Genomic DNA, 14,522 nt, shown 5'->3' with positions numbered 1-14,522 from the left:
TCACTATGAGTTGGAATCCACTTGAAGACAACAGGTTAATGGGCAAGGTGGAACAAATGATTAAGTGCTCAACTAACTAAAGTTCAGTGGTTAGAACCCACCCAGAGGCACCTCGTGACCTGCTTCTGAAAAACCTTCCACAAACTTGAAAACCCTATGATGTAGTTCTACTCTTCACAAGTGGGGTCACCATGAGTTGGGACTGACTCGATGGCAACTACCAACAAAAACACTGAAGTAACTCATCTCAAAGTATTTTTATATATTTAGTAATAATTTAATGATTCAGTCAGAAACTACAACTGTTTCTCTTTTTCTTAGTCTCTGTCTCAAGTAGTTTTTGACTGAGTCATTAAATTAATCAGAGACAAGAAAACTCCAAACAAGATCTCGTCAGAGATGTAAAGTTGCTGAAAGGGAAGGTGATAAATTGGGGTGAGGGAGAAGATGGGGCTAGAGTGGCTCTCGAAAATTAGCCTAAAGTATCTCGATATGCTTCCAGGGCCCTGCAATTATGTTTAACAATAAATAGAAGTTTGCATTTGAGAGATGGTTAATTTCCTAGGAGAGTTTATATTTTGAAATTTATTAGGAAGGAGGGAGGGAAGGAAAAAGGGAGGAAGAGATGGTGAAGAGAGAGAAAGCGGAGGAGATAAGGAGGAGAGGCATGAAAAAAGGACTCACCAATATCTTTTTTGCTCTTCCTTTGGAGGCCGTGTAATCATATCTTACATTTAATCCACTCTCTTTTAGTAGATTTCTCTACATTATCTCATTTTCCAACTCATACAGTCGCCCTGAGAAGTAAACAAGGCAAATACACTGTGCCATTTCAATTACAAAAAATCACATTGATTGCAGGGAATCCTATCTATCTAGTGGTGCATTTCTAAAGTGAACATGTAAGGTGAAAATCACACATGGTCAGACACCCTTAGGATGCACCATGTTAGACACTGATGTGCCTTCTCACAGCTCTTTTTTGCCCAGCTTTGAAACTGATCGCAGCTTCTTTAGCTGGCTTGCATTTAGGGCAATATGTACAAAAAATACACAGCTTTAAAGAGTAGAATCCCACTCAGAATGGGGCCGTGCTTGCCCGGTGAGAAGGCCACTGAGGCAACACACGGAGCAGCAGACTCAGATGCCAAAACCGAAACCTTTGCTGTTGAGTCAGTGTCAGTGCCTATTCATGGCCATCTCATGCTAATTTGGAGGCAGATGTTCATTGAGTGAGATGATGAGTTGAATTACTTGAACTATTTAAATTGTTATTCTTTCTTCTCACTCTGTCTCTCCAAATTTCATATAGATGATTTGTGTATGTTAAATGAGCCTATGATGTCCTCCTCAGCATTTGCCTCCCACATTCTTTCAGCCACGCAACAAATACCATATTTTTATGCAAATAACATGTGCCTTCTACGTTTGTTTGCCAACCACCACCTCCTCCTTGCAAGGTATTTTCATAAGTGCCTCTATTCGGATTTTTTTTACACGTTGTTTTAAAAAAATTAGCATAGCACTCTTATAAAAATACCACAAGGAGAGAGGAGTCTAAGGCACTCATTATCTGGGTAAAAATATTGTATTTTTATGAGTACCCTTTATAGGCCAGGAATTGTCTAGATACTGGGACAGCAATGTTGATCAATACAGACCACAAAATTATTATGTCATGTTAGAATAAATAAGTACTAATAAAATTGGGCCCCTCATGTTTGTCAGTTTGTCATACTGTGGTGGCTTGTTGTTGCTGTGGTGGCTTGCATGTTGCTGTGTTACACTGGGAAAATCTGCTGCAAAATGTCTCTTTAAAGTGTTAAAAAGTGAAGATGTCACTGTGAGGACTAAGGTGTGCCTGGCCAAAGCCATGGTATTTTCAATCATATGCAAAAGCAAGACAATGAATAAGGAAGACCAAAGAAGAATTGATCCCTTCGAATTATGGTATTGACAAAGAATATTAAATAAACCATGGACTGTAAGAACAAAGTACAAGTCTATTTTGGAAGAATTACAGCCAGAGTGCTCCTTGGAAGCGAAGATGGCAAGACTTCATCTCACGTACTTTTGACATGTAAGGAGGGATCAGTCCCTGGAGAAGGACATCATGTTTAGCAAGGTAGAAGGTCAGTGAAAAAGAGGAAGACCCTCAACGAGATGGATTGACACAGTGGCTACAACAAGGGGCTCAAATAAAGCAATGATTGTGAGGGTGGCACAGGACTGGACAGTGTTTCCTTCTGTTGTGTGTAGGGTCGCTACGAGTTGGAACCACAGCACCTAACAATAACAACAATAAAACAGAGAGAGAGAATATGGGAATGAAAGGGAGTGAATGGGAAAGAATTTCAATTTTAAGTAGTGTTTTTATTGTAGACTTCAATGAGAAGGTGGCATTTGTTCAGAAATCTGAAGGAGATGAGGGAGTGAGCCATTTGGTTACAGAAGAACAATCTAAACTCTAGGACTCCAGATGTGGTTGCAGGGGGAGGTAATTAAGAGATTATGACAATAATTCGGATGAAAGATGAGGGTGGCTTGGACCAGAGTGTAACAGTGGAGGCAGGGTGGTGCCAAACTCTGAATATATGTTAAAAGTATTTGCAGAAGAAGTTCTAGCTGAGGATAGAATTTTGGGAATACAAATTTTAGCAGAAGAAACAGAATGATATAATTAAATTTTTGATGAATGAATCAGGAAATAAGATATTCATAGACTGAATCTAAACCAACAAAGTGAAATATCAGTATAATATCTTGAAAGAGATAACTGTCTGTTAGCTATTTAATTAGCCCCACTGCACTGTCTTGCAAATATGCAGCAAAGGGGCAAAGCTCCTTCCACGATTAAACAAGAGCTGTCGATAACTAACACAAAATGATTCATTCTCATTTGAATAAAACATATATGTGCAGGGAGGAGGTAGATGGGGAGGATCGTTGGTTCGCAGAGATGTAAAAAATATTGGTACAACAGTTACAAACAGATTGTTGTTGTTAGGTGCCCTCAAGTCAGTTCCGACTCGTAGAGACCCTGTATACAACAGAAGGAAACACTGCCCAGTCCTGTGCCAGCCTCACAATCCTTGCTTTGTTTGAGCCCCTTGTTGTAGCCACTGCGTCAATTCATCTTGTTGAGGGTCTTCCTTTTTTTCACTGACCTCCTACCTTACTAAACAAGATGTTCTTCTCTAGGGACTAATCTCTCCTGACAACATGTCCAAAGTACGTGAGATAAAGTCTCATCATCTTCACTTCCAAAGAGTACTCTGGTGGTAATTCTTCCAAGATAGATTTGTTCTTTGTTCTGGTAGTCCATGGTATATTCAATATTCTTTGCCAATATCATAATTCAAAGGCATCAATTCTTCCCCAGTCTTTCTTATACATTGTCCAGCTTTCACATGCATATGAGGTAACTGAAAATACCACGGCTTGGGTCAGGTGCACCTTAGTCCTCAAAGTGACATCTTTGCTTTTCAACGCTTTAAAGAGGTCTCTCGCAGCAGATTTGCCCAATGCAATATGTCAATTGATTTCTTGACTGCTGCTTCCATAGGTGTTGATTGTGGATTCAAGTAAAATGAAATTCTTGACAACTTCAATATTTCTTCCATTTATCATAATATTGCTTATGGATTCAGGTGTGAGAATTTTTGTTTTCCTTATGTTCCTGTGATCTTTGATCTACATCTTTAAGTGTTTCAAGTCCTCTTCAATTTCAGCAAGCAAGGTTGTGTCATCTGCATATCTTCCTCCAATCCTGATGCCATGTTCTTCTTCATATACTCTAGCTTCTCAGATTATTTTCTCAGCATACAGAATGAATAGGTATGATGAAAGGATACAATCCTCACACACATCTTTCCTGATTTTAAGCCTTGTATTCCCTTGTTCTTTTCAAATAACTGCCTCTTAGTCTATGTACAGGTTCCTCATGAGCACAATTAATTGTTCTGAATTTCTTATTCTTCACAATGTCATCTGTAGTTTATTATGATCCACACAGCCGAATGCCTTTGCATAGTCAATAAAATACAGGTAAACATCTTTCTGGTATTCTCTGGTTTCAGCAAGACCCATCTGACATTAGCAATGGTATCCCTTGCTCCACTTCCTCTTCTGAATTTGGATGGAATTTCTGGCAGTTCCCAGTCAACATACTGCTGCAACTGCTTTTGAATCAACTTCAGCAAAATTTTACTTGCATGTGATATTAATGATATTGTTCAATAATTTCCACATTCTGTGGAATCACCTTTCTTTGGAATGGCCTCAAATAGGGATCTCAAGTCAGTTGGCCAGATAGCTGCCTTCCAAATTTCTTGGCATAGACTAGTGAGCACTTCCAGTGCTGCATCTGCTTGTCAAAACATCTCAGTTGGTATTCTGTCAACTCCTGGAGCCATGTTTTTTTGCAATGCCTTCAATGTTTTTTTTTTTTTTTTTTTTTTTAATGTGGCGTGGGCTTCTTCCTTCAATACCATTGATGTTTGATCCTATGCCAAATCCTGAAATGTTTGAATATTGATCAATTCTTTTTGGTACAGTGGCTGTATACCTCTTCTATCTCCTTTGATGCTTCCTACGTCTTTCAGTATTTTGACCAGAGAATCCTTCAAAATTGCAACTGGCGATTTGAATTTTTTCTTCAGTTCTTTCAGCTTGAGAAATGCCGACCATGTTCTTCCCTTTGGTTTTCCAACTTCAGGTCTTTGTTCATTTCATTATAATACTTTACTTCGTCTTCTCGAGCCACCCTTTCAAATCTGTTCAGCTCTTTCACTTCATCTTTTCTTCATTTGCTGTAGCTACTCTACACTCAAGAGCAAGTTTCAGAGTCTCTTCTGACATCCATTTTGTTCTTTTCTTTCTTTCCTGTCCTTTTAATGACCTTTTTCTTTCTTCATATATGGTATCCTTGATGTCATCCACAAGTCGTCTGGTCTTCGGTCATTAGTGTTCGATGTATCAAATCTATTCTTGTGATGGTCTCCAAATTCAAGTAGAATATGCTCAAGATTGTTTATTAAGGTGGTACATATGCAAATAGATTAGATCTATGAAATAAATGATAAATTGAAAAAAATAGCCAAGACACTATTTTTTTACATCCCGGTAAAATCTCATCATTTTTCATCCAAACAGGAAATAAAAATAAGAAAAACCATTAAGGCATTGTTATGGGTTGAATTGTAACCCCCAAGAAGAAAATTTTAAGTCCTATCCCTGCCCCAGTATCTATGAATATGACCTTATTTGGAAATAGGGTCTTTGAAGATGTTATCAGTTAACATGAGATCATACGGGAATAATTCAACATGGCTGGTGTCCCTATGGGAAGAGGAAAGAGAAGAGGCACATTGAGAAAACACCATGTGAAGATAGAGGGAGAGAATATAGTTATGTTGTTACAAACCAAGGATCACTGGCCATCTTCAGAAGCTAGAAGAGAAGCATGGAACTGATTCTCCTTGAAAGTCCTCAAAAGGAATTAACATGGCCGATACCCTAATTTCAAACTTCTAGCTTCCAGTACTGTGAGAGAATTAATTTCTGTTGTTTTAAGCCACTCAGTTTGTGGTACTTTGCCATTTCAATCTGTGACAGCCTGAGGAATGAAAACAGATACTGATAACACTCAAATGATGATGCTTCAATTAAACCATCTTGATTGATGTCCTTTTCATTTGCCTGAATCAACAAATTTGTGTCAATCTCCCTGCCCTTCCCCCAATCTTGCATCACTTAGTTATTCTCTTTCAATGCCATGGTTCATAGAGTTTTTCTGTAAAACAATGGCTGAAAAAGACCTAATTTTATTATTATTAGTGATATTTCCATGGCTATACTTTTCCAACATCCTGTCATTTTTTTTTTTTTTTTTCTTTTTCCTCCTCTACCTTTTTTCAATCTCCTCACCATTTCTTTTTAGGTCTACTTTGGGATCCCAGGGAGGGATTTGAGAAGAGACACCAGTTTCCTTAATTTAAGAGAAACAACCATACCCTGGAGCACAATTATTTTTCAGGGTCGTGGACGATGATCTTTATCTTGGAGAGTGATTTTTTTAATGTTATGTCTATGAATATCTTTGACTTTTCGTTGGGTATTTAAATCCCATGCAAAGCTGCTGATGGTTCATGTGTTATAATTGGAAAATCACTAATCCAGTTTTTAGGAAATCTGTTATTTTCCCAATTTTAGTACCAATTAGCCAAGTGATACTTATCAGACTCTTAAATTTTGCGTTTCCATAAAAATGAGTTTATAGTGCTTTTGTGAGGTTTAAATGATACCGTTTTATGAATGCTTTTAAAAGCATAAATACATTGTAGATACATTAAAAATAGCCCTTCTGTTTTATTGCAGAAAGGAATTTCCTACATGCTATTTAATGTAATTGTTTTGGGGGCCCTCATCTATAGAATGAGAATAATAATACCTGCCTTAAAGTGCTGTGTGCTAATAACAGATGAGAATGTAGGTGAAAGTCCCAAGGACAATCACTAGTGCATAATGAATACATAATAGCATGAATAAACAAACAATTCAGGAAATAAATAAATATAGATAGATGGATATAGATATACAAATGTTCCTATAGGGGCAAATTTATTTAAGACAGGAATTGGATTTGGTTTAAAAGCAACATGAAAGTGAATTTACAGAATGAAACAGGTAAAATATAAAACAAGTATAAGTAGCGGCAAAACAAATTGGAGAACACATACTCCATTTAAGATATTCTGCTTGAATTTTTTTAAGTTTATTTTGTTGTTGTTATTGAGAATATACACAGCAGAACATACACCATTTCAACAATTTCTACATGTATAATTCAATGACATTGATTTCATTCTTCAATTTATGCAACTATTCTCACCTTCCTTTTCTAAATTGTTCCTTCCCCATTAACATAAACTCCTTGCCCCCAAATTTCCTATGTAATCATTCTAGTTGCTGTTGTCAATTTGATCCCATGTAAACAAACAAACAAACAAACAAAACGCTTTGCTATTGAGTGGATTCCTGTGGGGTCGTTCTACTCCATCCTATAGGGTCACTATGTGTTGGAATTGACTTGACAGCAATGGGTTTTTGTTTTGTTTTTTTAATGGGCTTCCTAAAGTGTGAAAAAATAAATTTCTGTTCTTTAAAATAACCCACTTGTGGTATTTCTGTTGCAGCAGCACTAAGAAAATAAGAGATGGGTCGAATTTGATCGATGGCCTAACAATGACATCTGAACTAGTGGACCTCTTGATGTGAAGTAGTAATGGGTTTGGATAGTGTTGTGCATATAACAGGTAGGAAGGGGTGGGATATTTATTACTACATTTCTCAGGTTTTCCTAGAATAGAGAGGACTTACACTCCAGTCACCAGGACAAAACAGTATTGATTTACTATTGACACAGATTCAGTTGGGGAAACAGAAATTGGGGTACTTACTTTAAACAGAAGAGATTTAATGCAAGGAATTAATTACTCAGGTGTTAGGTGACTGAAGGAGTACAAAGGGAGCTCTGGCAATCCAGTGATAACTGCAGGAGAAAAAAAAAATTTTCAGGAGAAGCTACCATAAAAAAACATAACCAGGTCTGAAATAAAAAAGGAAAGATATGAGGTTACCAGATTCTAGGAGTTTGGAACATTAAGTGCCATAGAGCTAGGGCTCAGGCTTCTGAAGAAGTAGTCATGCTTCATTCTTTTTTAAAAAATGTTTTATTGAGTTTTAGGTGAAGGTTTACACAGCAAATTATGTTCCCATATAACAATTTTTATATAAAATTTTCAGTGACATTAGTTACAATTTTTGCAAGGAGTCCACCTTCTCATTGTTTCCATTCTGTTTGTTTTGTTTCCATTTATCTAGTTTCCCTGCTCCTCCTGGCCTTCTCATCTTTGCTTTTGGGTAAATGTTGACCTTTTGGTCTCCTATAGCTGATTGTTTAAGGGAGGACATTCCTCACAAGTGGTATTGTTTACAAGCCAATCTGTTATTTGGGAGTGGTTTCATTCCAAGTCAAAAGGGTATCTTAGGGCAAGAGCTTTGAGGGTTCCTCTAGTCTCTATCAGTCCAGTAAGTCTTGTCTTTTTTAGGAATTTGAGTGTCATTCTACATTTTTTCCCCATTCTATCCGGGACCTTCTATTGTGTCCCTGGTCATAAGAGTCAGTAGTGGTACCTGGGCATCATCTATTTCTTCTGGTCTCAGGCTGAAAAAGGCCGTGGTTCGTGTGGGCTATTAGTACTGTAGCCTAGTTTCTTCTTTGAGTTTTTGGTTTCCTTCATTCTCTTTTGCTGCAGTTGGGAAGAGACCAATAGTTGTATCTCAGATGGCCACCCGTAAGCTTTTAAGACACCAGACGCTACTCACCAAACTAGAATGTAGAATATTACCTTTCTGAGCTCTGTTGTGCTAACTGACTGAGTTATCCCATGATACTATGGTCCTAAGCCCTTTAACCCAGTAAACCAATCCCACAAGATGTTTGCATATGTCTAGGAGGTCTTTGTAACTGTGTCCCCTATATGTTTTATTATATATATGTCTATATACGTAGCACACCGAAACATGCATATACTTATACCTACAAATATACCTATATATCCATGTGCATGTGCTCACAGATACCTTGCTATGCAAGTATAGTATAATGTCTAGCTATGTAATCACATACGTATTTTTTGGTTGTTATTACTGTTGTTGCAAAATTGTGTATGTTATAACATTTACCATAATTGTCCTTTGTTGTTTCTTACCTCTCAGTATTTTCATTACCTCGGTCAAGTTGTGCTGACTTCCCCCATATAGTGTATTGCCTTTCTCATTACCAAAAATAACAGGTGTCTAAGAGGACCTGGTGGCTCAGTGTTTAAGAGCTCGGCTGCAAACCAAAAGGCTGGCAGCTAAAATCCATCAATCGCCCCTTGGCAACCCTATGGGGCAGTTCTATTCTGTCCTTTAGGATCACTGTGAGTTGGAATCGACACAACGGCAATAGTTTTGTTTTTTTTTTTAGTACTAGCTAGCAAGCAATTACCCCTCCCAACCCCTCCCACCCCTGGTAACCATCAAAGAACGTTGCTTTTTGTGTGTATAACTATTCTTGATGTTTTATAACAGTGAGACCATACAATACTTGTCCTTTTGTAATTGACTTATTTCATAGAATGTCCTTCAGATTACATAGAATGTGAATGTTAAATCAAAATTACTTTTCAGATTATGATGCAATATGTCTTGTATATCATTGCATTCCATTTACCTATATTTTATGATTCATCTATGTTCATGAATATAATTTTCATTTTTCCTTACTATGTTTTGAGTCAAGATCACACTAGCTTCCTAAGTGGAGCTGCAGCACATTTTCACTATTTCTATTCTGTAAGTAATTTGTTCAAGATGGCGAAGATTTCTTCCATGAAAATAATGGATTTTTTTGGAAAATCATAGGTGAGTAATGTTTAATGGTACTATCTTTGTGCGCAACTGACTAGTAATTCAACTTATTTAATGATTATAGGTTTATTCAGGATTCTTCTTTCTTTCTAAATTGGTTTTGGTAAATCACTTTCCAGGAAGTTTTTCCACTCCACATGTTTTCAGATATATTGGCAAAAATTTGTTTATAATATTTTATTATTATCTTTTTTAATCTTAGCTGTATCTGTAATTATGTTATTTCATTCTTATTTTTATTTCATATGCATTCTTTTCATTGTTTGTTACTCAATCCTGTAAGAAGTATGAATATTTTATAGATATTTTAATCATCTCTTTTTGGCTTAGTGACTCTTTTCTATTATGTATTTGTTTTATATTTTATTAATTTCTACTCATCTTTATTATCTTTATCTTTTTCTAGCCTACTTAGGTTTATTCTCTTGCTATTTTTCTAATTGCTTGAATTGGATGCTTAGTTAATTAATTTGCCTTTCTGATTTTCCATTATAAGCATCGACAGCTCTACATTTTTATTTAAGTATCAATTTATTTGAATCTTTTAAGTGTTAATATGGGAAATTTTACTATCATTCAGGTAAAAGTATTTTTATCTAATTTCTGTTTTGATTTTTTCCTCCAAATATCAATTATTTAAATGTGTTTTTGAATCTTTTTTAATATAGAGAGATATTTTACTAATCATCTCTTGTAATTCATCTATAATTTTTCTTTATTTCTAATGTTAAGAAATTATCACAAGAAAATGGTGGTCCGTATGATACCAATTTATGAAATTTTTTTAAGGTTTGCTTAATAGCCTAGCAGTCATTATGATAAATTGGGTAAATATTTCATATGCATTTAACAAAGATTTGTACCCTTAAATTGTTGACTTCATATGTATAAATTAAATAAAATTTCTTAAGTGTTTTGCTCAAATCCCTCTCAGTTTGAATTTTTGCTTAACTATAAGCTGCATGGAGTCTCTGGGTGGTGGACAGGGTTAATGTGCTCAGCTACTAACCAACAGTTTGAAGGTTCGAGTCCACCCAAAGATGCCTTAGAAGAAAAGCCTGGCAACCTACTTCCAAAAAATCGACCACTGAAAACTCAGAGGAGCAAAGCTCTACTTTGACACACATGGGGTTGCCAAGAGTTGGCACCTGCTCGTCTGCAGCAAGTTTATTAGATGCATACAGATTAGAATTTTTATGTACGTTCCTGATGAAGTAAACCTGTTATCATTATGTAGTGATTCCTTTTGTCACCAATACCTTTTTTTTTTTTTGGTCTTAAAATCTATTTTCTCCTTTCATAATAGCATCTATACTCTTTTTAATATACTTTCTTTTGCCTGATAGTCATCTCACATGACTTCTTTCAACCTTTATCGTCAACATTTTGGTGTTTTCACGTTATTGGTTTGTTTATTGTAAAGAACCTAAAGCTAGAACTGAACTTTTAAATCCCTTCTGATAATTTCTATCTTATTTATAATGGAAACATTCAGCTTACATATATTTATTGTGATTACTAATATGTTAAACCTTATTTAAATCATCTTATTTTATGCTTTCTATAATTTTTTTTTTTTATCATTCCTGATTTTATATACATTATTATTCTTTGTTGCCTTTGGGGGGACTTTTTCAGAGTTTTTTCATTTGTTTTTCTTATTTAACCTTTACATGCCTGGGTGATGTCATATTATTTCTATTCTTTCAGGAGTTACATTTATAATTTTGTCATGGTTGCCTAATATAAAAAAAAAAAAAAACTGAATGTAATCAGTATATTAATCTTCTTTTCAAATACCTAAGCCTTAAAATACTTTATACCCTCTAACTTATATGTTATTGTTGTCTGGTACTTTAGTTTTCGTTTTTAACATCCCTCACATATACATAGGAAACCCTGGTGGTGTAGTGGTTAAGAGCTACTGCTGCCAACCAAAAGGTTGGTGGTTCATATCCACCTAGGCACTCCTTGGAAACCCTATGGAGCAGTTTTATTCTGTGCTATAGGGTTGCTATGAGTCAAAATCAACTCTATGGAAACAGGTGTTGTATAAGCTGTACATACACACACAAATCAGACATTATTATTATTTCATACAATTGATATGTGTTTATATTAATACTTACATGTTCATCAATTTATTTGCTCACCATTTTTTCTTACAACTCAGAAATTCTTCTAGAACCATTTTCATTCTTCCTGAAATACGCATCATTAGCAAGTTCTTTTACTAAAGGACTGTTGATCGTAAACTTAGTTTTGTTTACTTGCAAATTACTTTTCTTTTCCCTTACTTATGAAAAATAGTTTTGTATTTAAATTCTTTCATCCCTTAGAAGATATTTTCCAGAGAAAATCTAGATTACGGTGTCACTTTTGAGAAGTCTTCTGTCCTTGTAATTACTGTTTATGTGTAGTTAATTTGCGCTTTTTAAATATTTTGTGTGAATTTTTTTTTCACTTGCTTTTGCTGTGGTGTGCTGCAACTATTCTCTAAAAAGTATAAGTTACAGCCTTCTTTTCATCTATCCTACTTGGTATTCATTGTGTTTTCTGTATCACGTAAATATTTAGAAAACTGTCAAACTTTATCTCACCTAGCATTAATTTTTAGTCATTCTTTTTATTCTTCTGAAAATCATATTAATGTTAGACTATCTCAGTCTGTTCTACATATCTTTTCATTTATCATTCATGTTATATATCTCCTTGTCTCTCTACTGCAGACTGGATAATTTCTTAATCATTTTTCCAGGTCATTAATACTTTCTTCAAATTAATGTAATCTACCGCTTAATCTTCTTTTCAATTTATTATATTTTTCACTTTGAATAATTCTATTTAATTAAATGGAGCCCTGGTGGCATGGTGGTTAAGAACTCAGGTTGCTAACCTAAAAGGTTGGCAGTTCAAATCCACCAGCCGCTCCCTGGGAGCCCTACGGGCCAGTTCTACTCCATCCTATAGGGTAACTGTTAGTCAGAATCCACAGGATGGCAACTAATGTTTTTGGTTTATTTAATTAACTACAAAATCTTTCTGGTGTTTTGACAGCCCTTGTACATTGCCTTTTTTTTTTTTTCTTTCCATCTTTTAATATATAATTAAAATTAATATATATGCAATTCATATATAATTATTTTATATTCTGATCATTCCAACATCTTAAGTCCTTGGATATCTTTATCTGAATACCTAACACTGCGATTTCTTTCCTAACGTGGCCAGTAATTTTAATCTGAGTTTATATTTGACAGAATTTAATCTGTTGGAATCTTGAGGTTGTTTTTCTAGGGGCTGTTTTCCTCCTAAGAGAATTTACATGTTATCTGGACAGTTATGAACTTGGGACTACTTTAAGTTAATTTCTTGCCTTGATGTTCTTCGTTGACATAGACTATAGAAATTTGAAATTCAGATTCACCTGAGAGAGCCCTTTCTTGTAAATTATCAGGAAAAACTACCATGTTAATGACTTTCCTTATTTTTATACCATATAATTTTTTATCCTTTGCTGAGACGAAGACAGATAGATGTTCTTGTAGGGGCAGTTTGCTGGCCAGCAAATTTTTGGTAACCTACCATTTCACTGATGGTGTTGCTCTTTTCTAGCATCCCAGATTAATGTAAAGGTGTCCCATTTTAATTTATTTTTTTTTCAATTTAGTGGCCATAATTATAGTGTCTAATTTTAACTACCTACATGATAAGTTTTTTGTCTTTAATATTTAGGTACTTGGTATATGCTGTGCTTTTAGAAACATTCCTTAGCTTCTGCTTACTTACCTCTCACGGCTTTGTTTTCCTATTTTGGGAACCTTGGTAGTTTCCCTTTCTTGTTTATAAGCTCTTTGTGCTTGATCCTATTCAGAATCAAGTCGTGTTAGAGAAGGAAGTTATTTTTTGGGAGATCCAACTGGTCATACTGCTTGCTTCCAGTGTATAATTTGACTCTCTTTCTCAAAGTAATTGATTTGAAATAATCCAGAGGACAGTCCAAGGCCCAAAGCTAAGATGAAATATGACCAGGATGTAAAAGAGTACTTTTCCAATATGATGCTACACATAACTTTAACATTTTCTATTTTACTTTTAGAACACATATGCTCATTTAAGAGGGATGTGATTTTCTAAGGTGTTATCCTAATGTAATCAGATTTCAAAGGTCATTACAGTAAGTGAGTTTTGGCTCTCTTTAAATGTTACTGAGACTCAATAATTAGAAATTGCTTCCTATAATAAAATAATTAATAGTTATCATAATTTTTATTTAACAGATTATATATATGTATATTTTCACATACATGCATACATATATATGATCTCAAGGTCATTTGAAAATCAGTGGAAAATAAGCCAATTGCATTGGTTAATATGATGTAAATTAGAAACTTTCCTCTATAAAATCACCAGAGGTAATGGAAAACAGGTTAATATTCTCTTCTTCTGAAAAGCTTTTAGACTTACTCTTGAAATAAGCTCATTCAACTTAAAAACCCTGAGTGTGTACGAAATCTGACAATGACTGACTGAAATGCTATGTTAGAGAATTACATGGGTTTCTTTTGCAGTTACTAATGGCCTTCTTCCAGAACTGTAAAGAAGTGAACATAATCTCTCATAGACGAAAGAGATACTCTGCCTTAATTCTAACTCAACATGGATAAAGATAGAAGTAAATCGTCTGCCATATGGAGAGCTGAGGCCATTGAAATCATTGCTCCATAGAATGATATTTGAAATAACATGAGAATAAAATTGAACCAAAATAACAAAATCAACTATGTTACATGAGCCAACAAATACCTTAGAGTGTATAAAAAAAAAAAAGAAGAAGCCAAACCCACTGCTGTTGAGTCAATTCCAACTCATAGCAACCCTATAGGACAGAGTAGAACTACCCCATAGAGTTTCTAAGGAGTGCCCGGTGGATTCAAACTGCCGACCTTTTGGTTAGCTGCCATAGCTCTTAACCACTATACCACCAGGGTTTCCAAAGTGTATGAAGTAATCAGTAATTGCTGTTTTTATAATTATCAAAT

Source organism: Loxodonta africana, chromosome 3, assembly GCF_030014295.1.
Source record: "Loxodonta africana isolate mLoxAfr1 chromosome 3, mLoxAfr1.hap2, whole genome shotgun sequence".
Lineage (NCBI taxonomy): Eukaryota > Metazoa > Chordata > Mammalia > Proboscidea > Elephantidae > Loxodonta > Loxodonta africana.
This window is presented reverse-complemented; position numbering follows the sequence as displayed.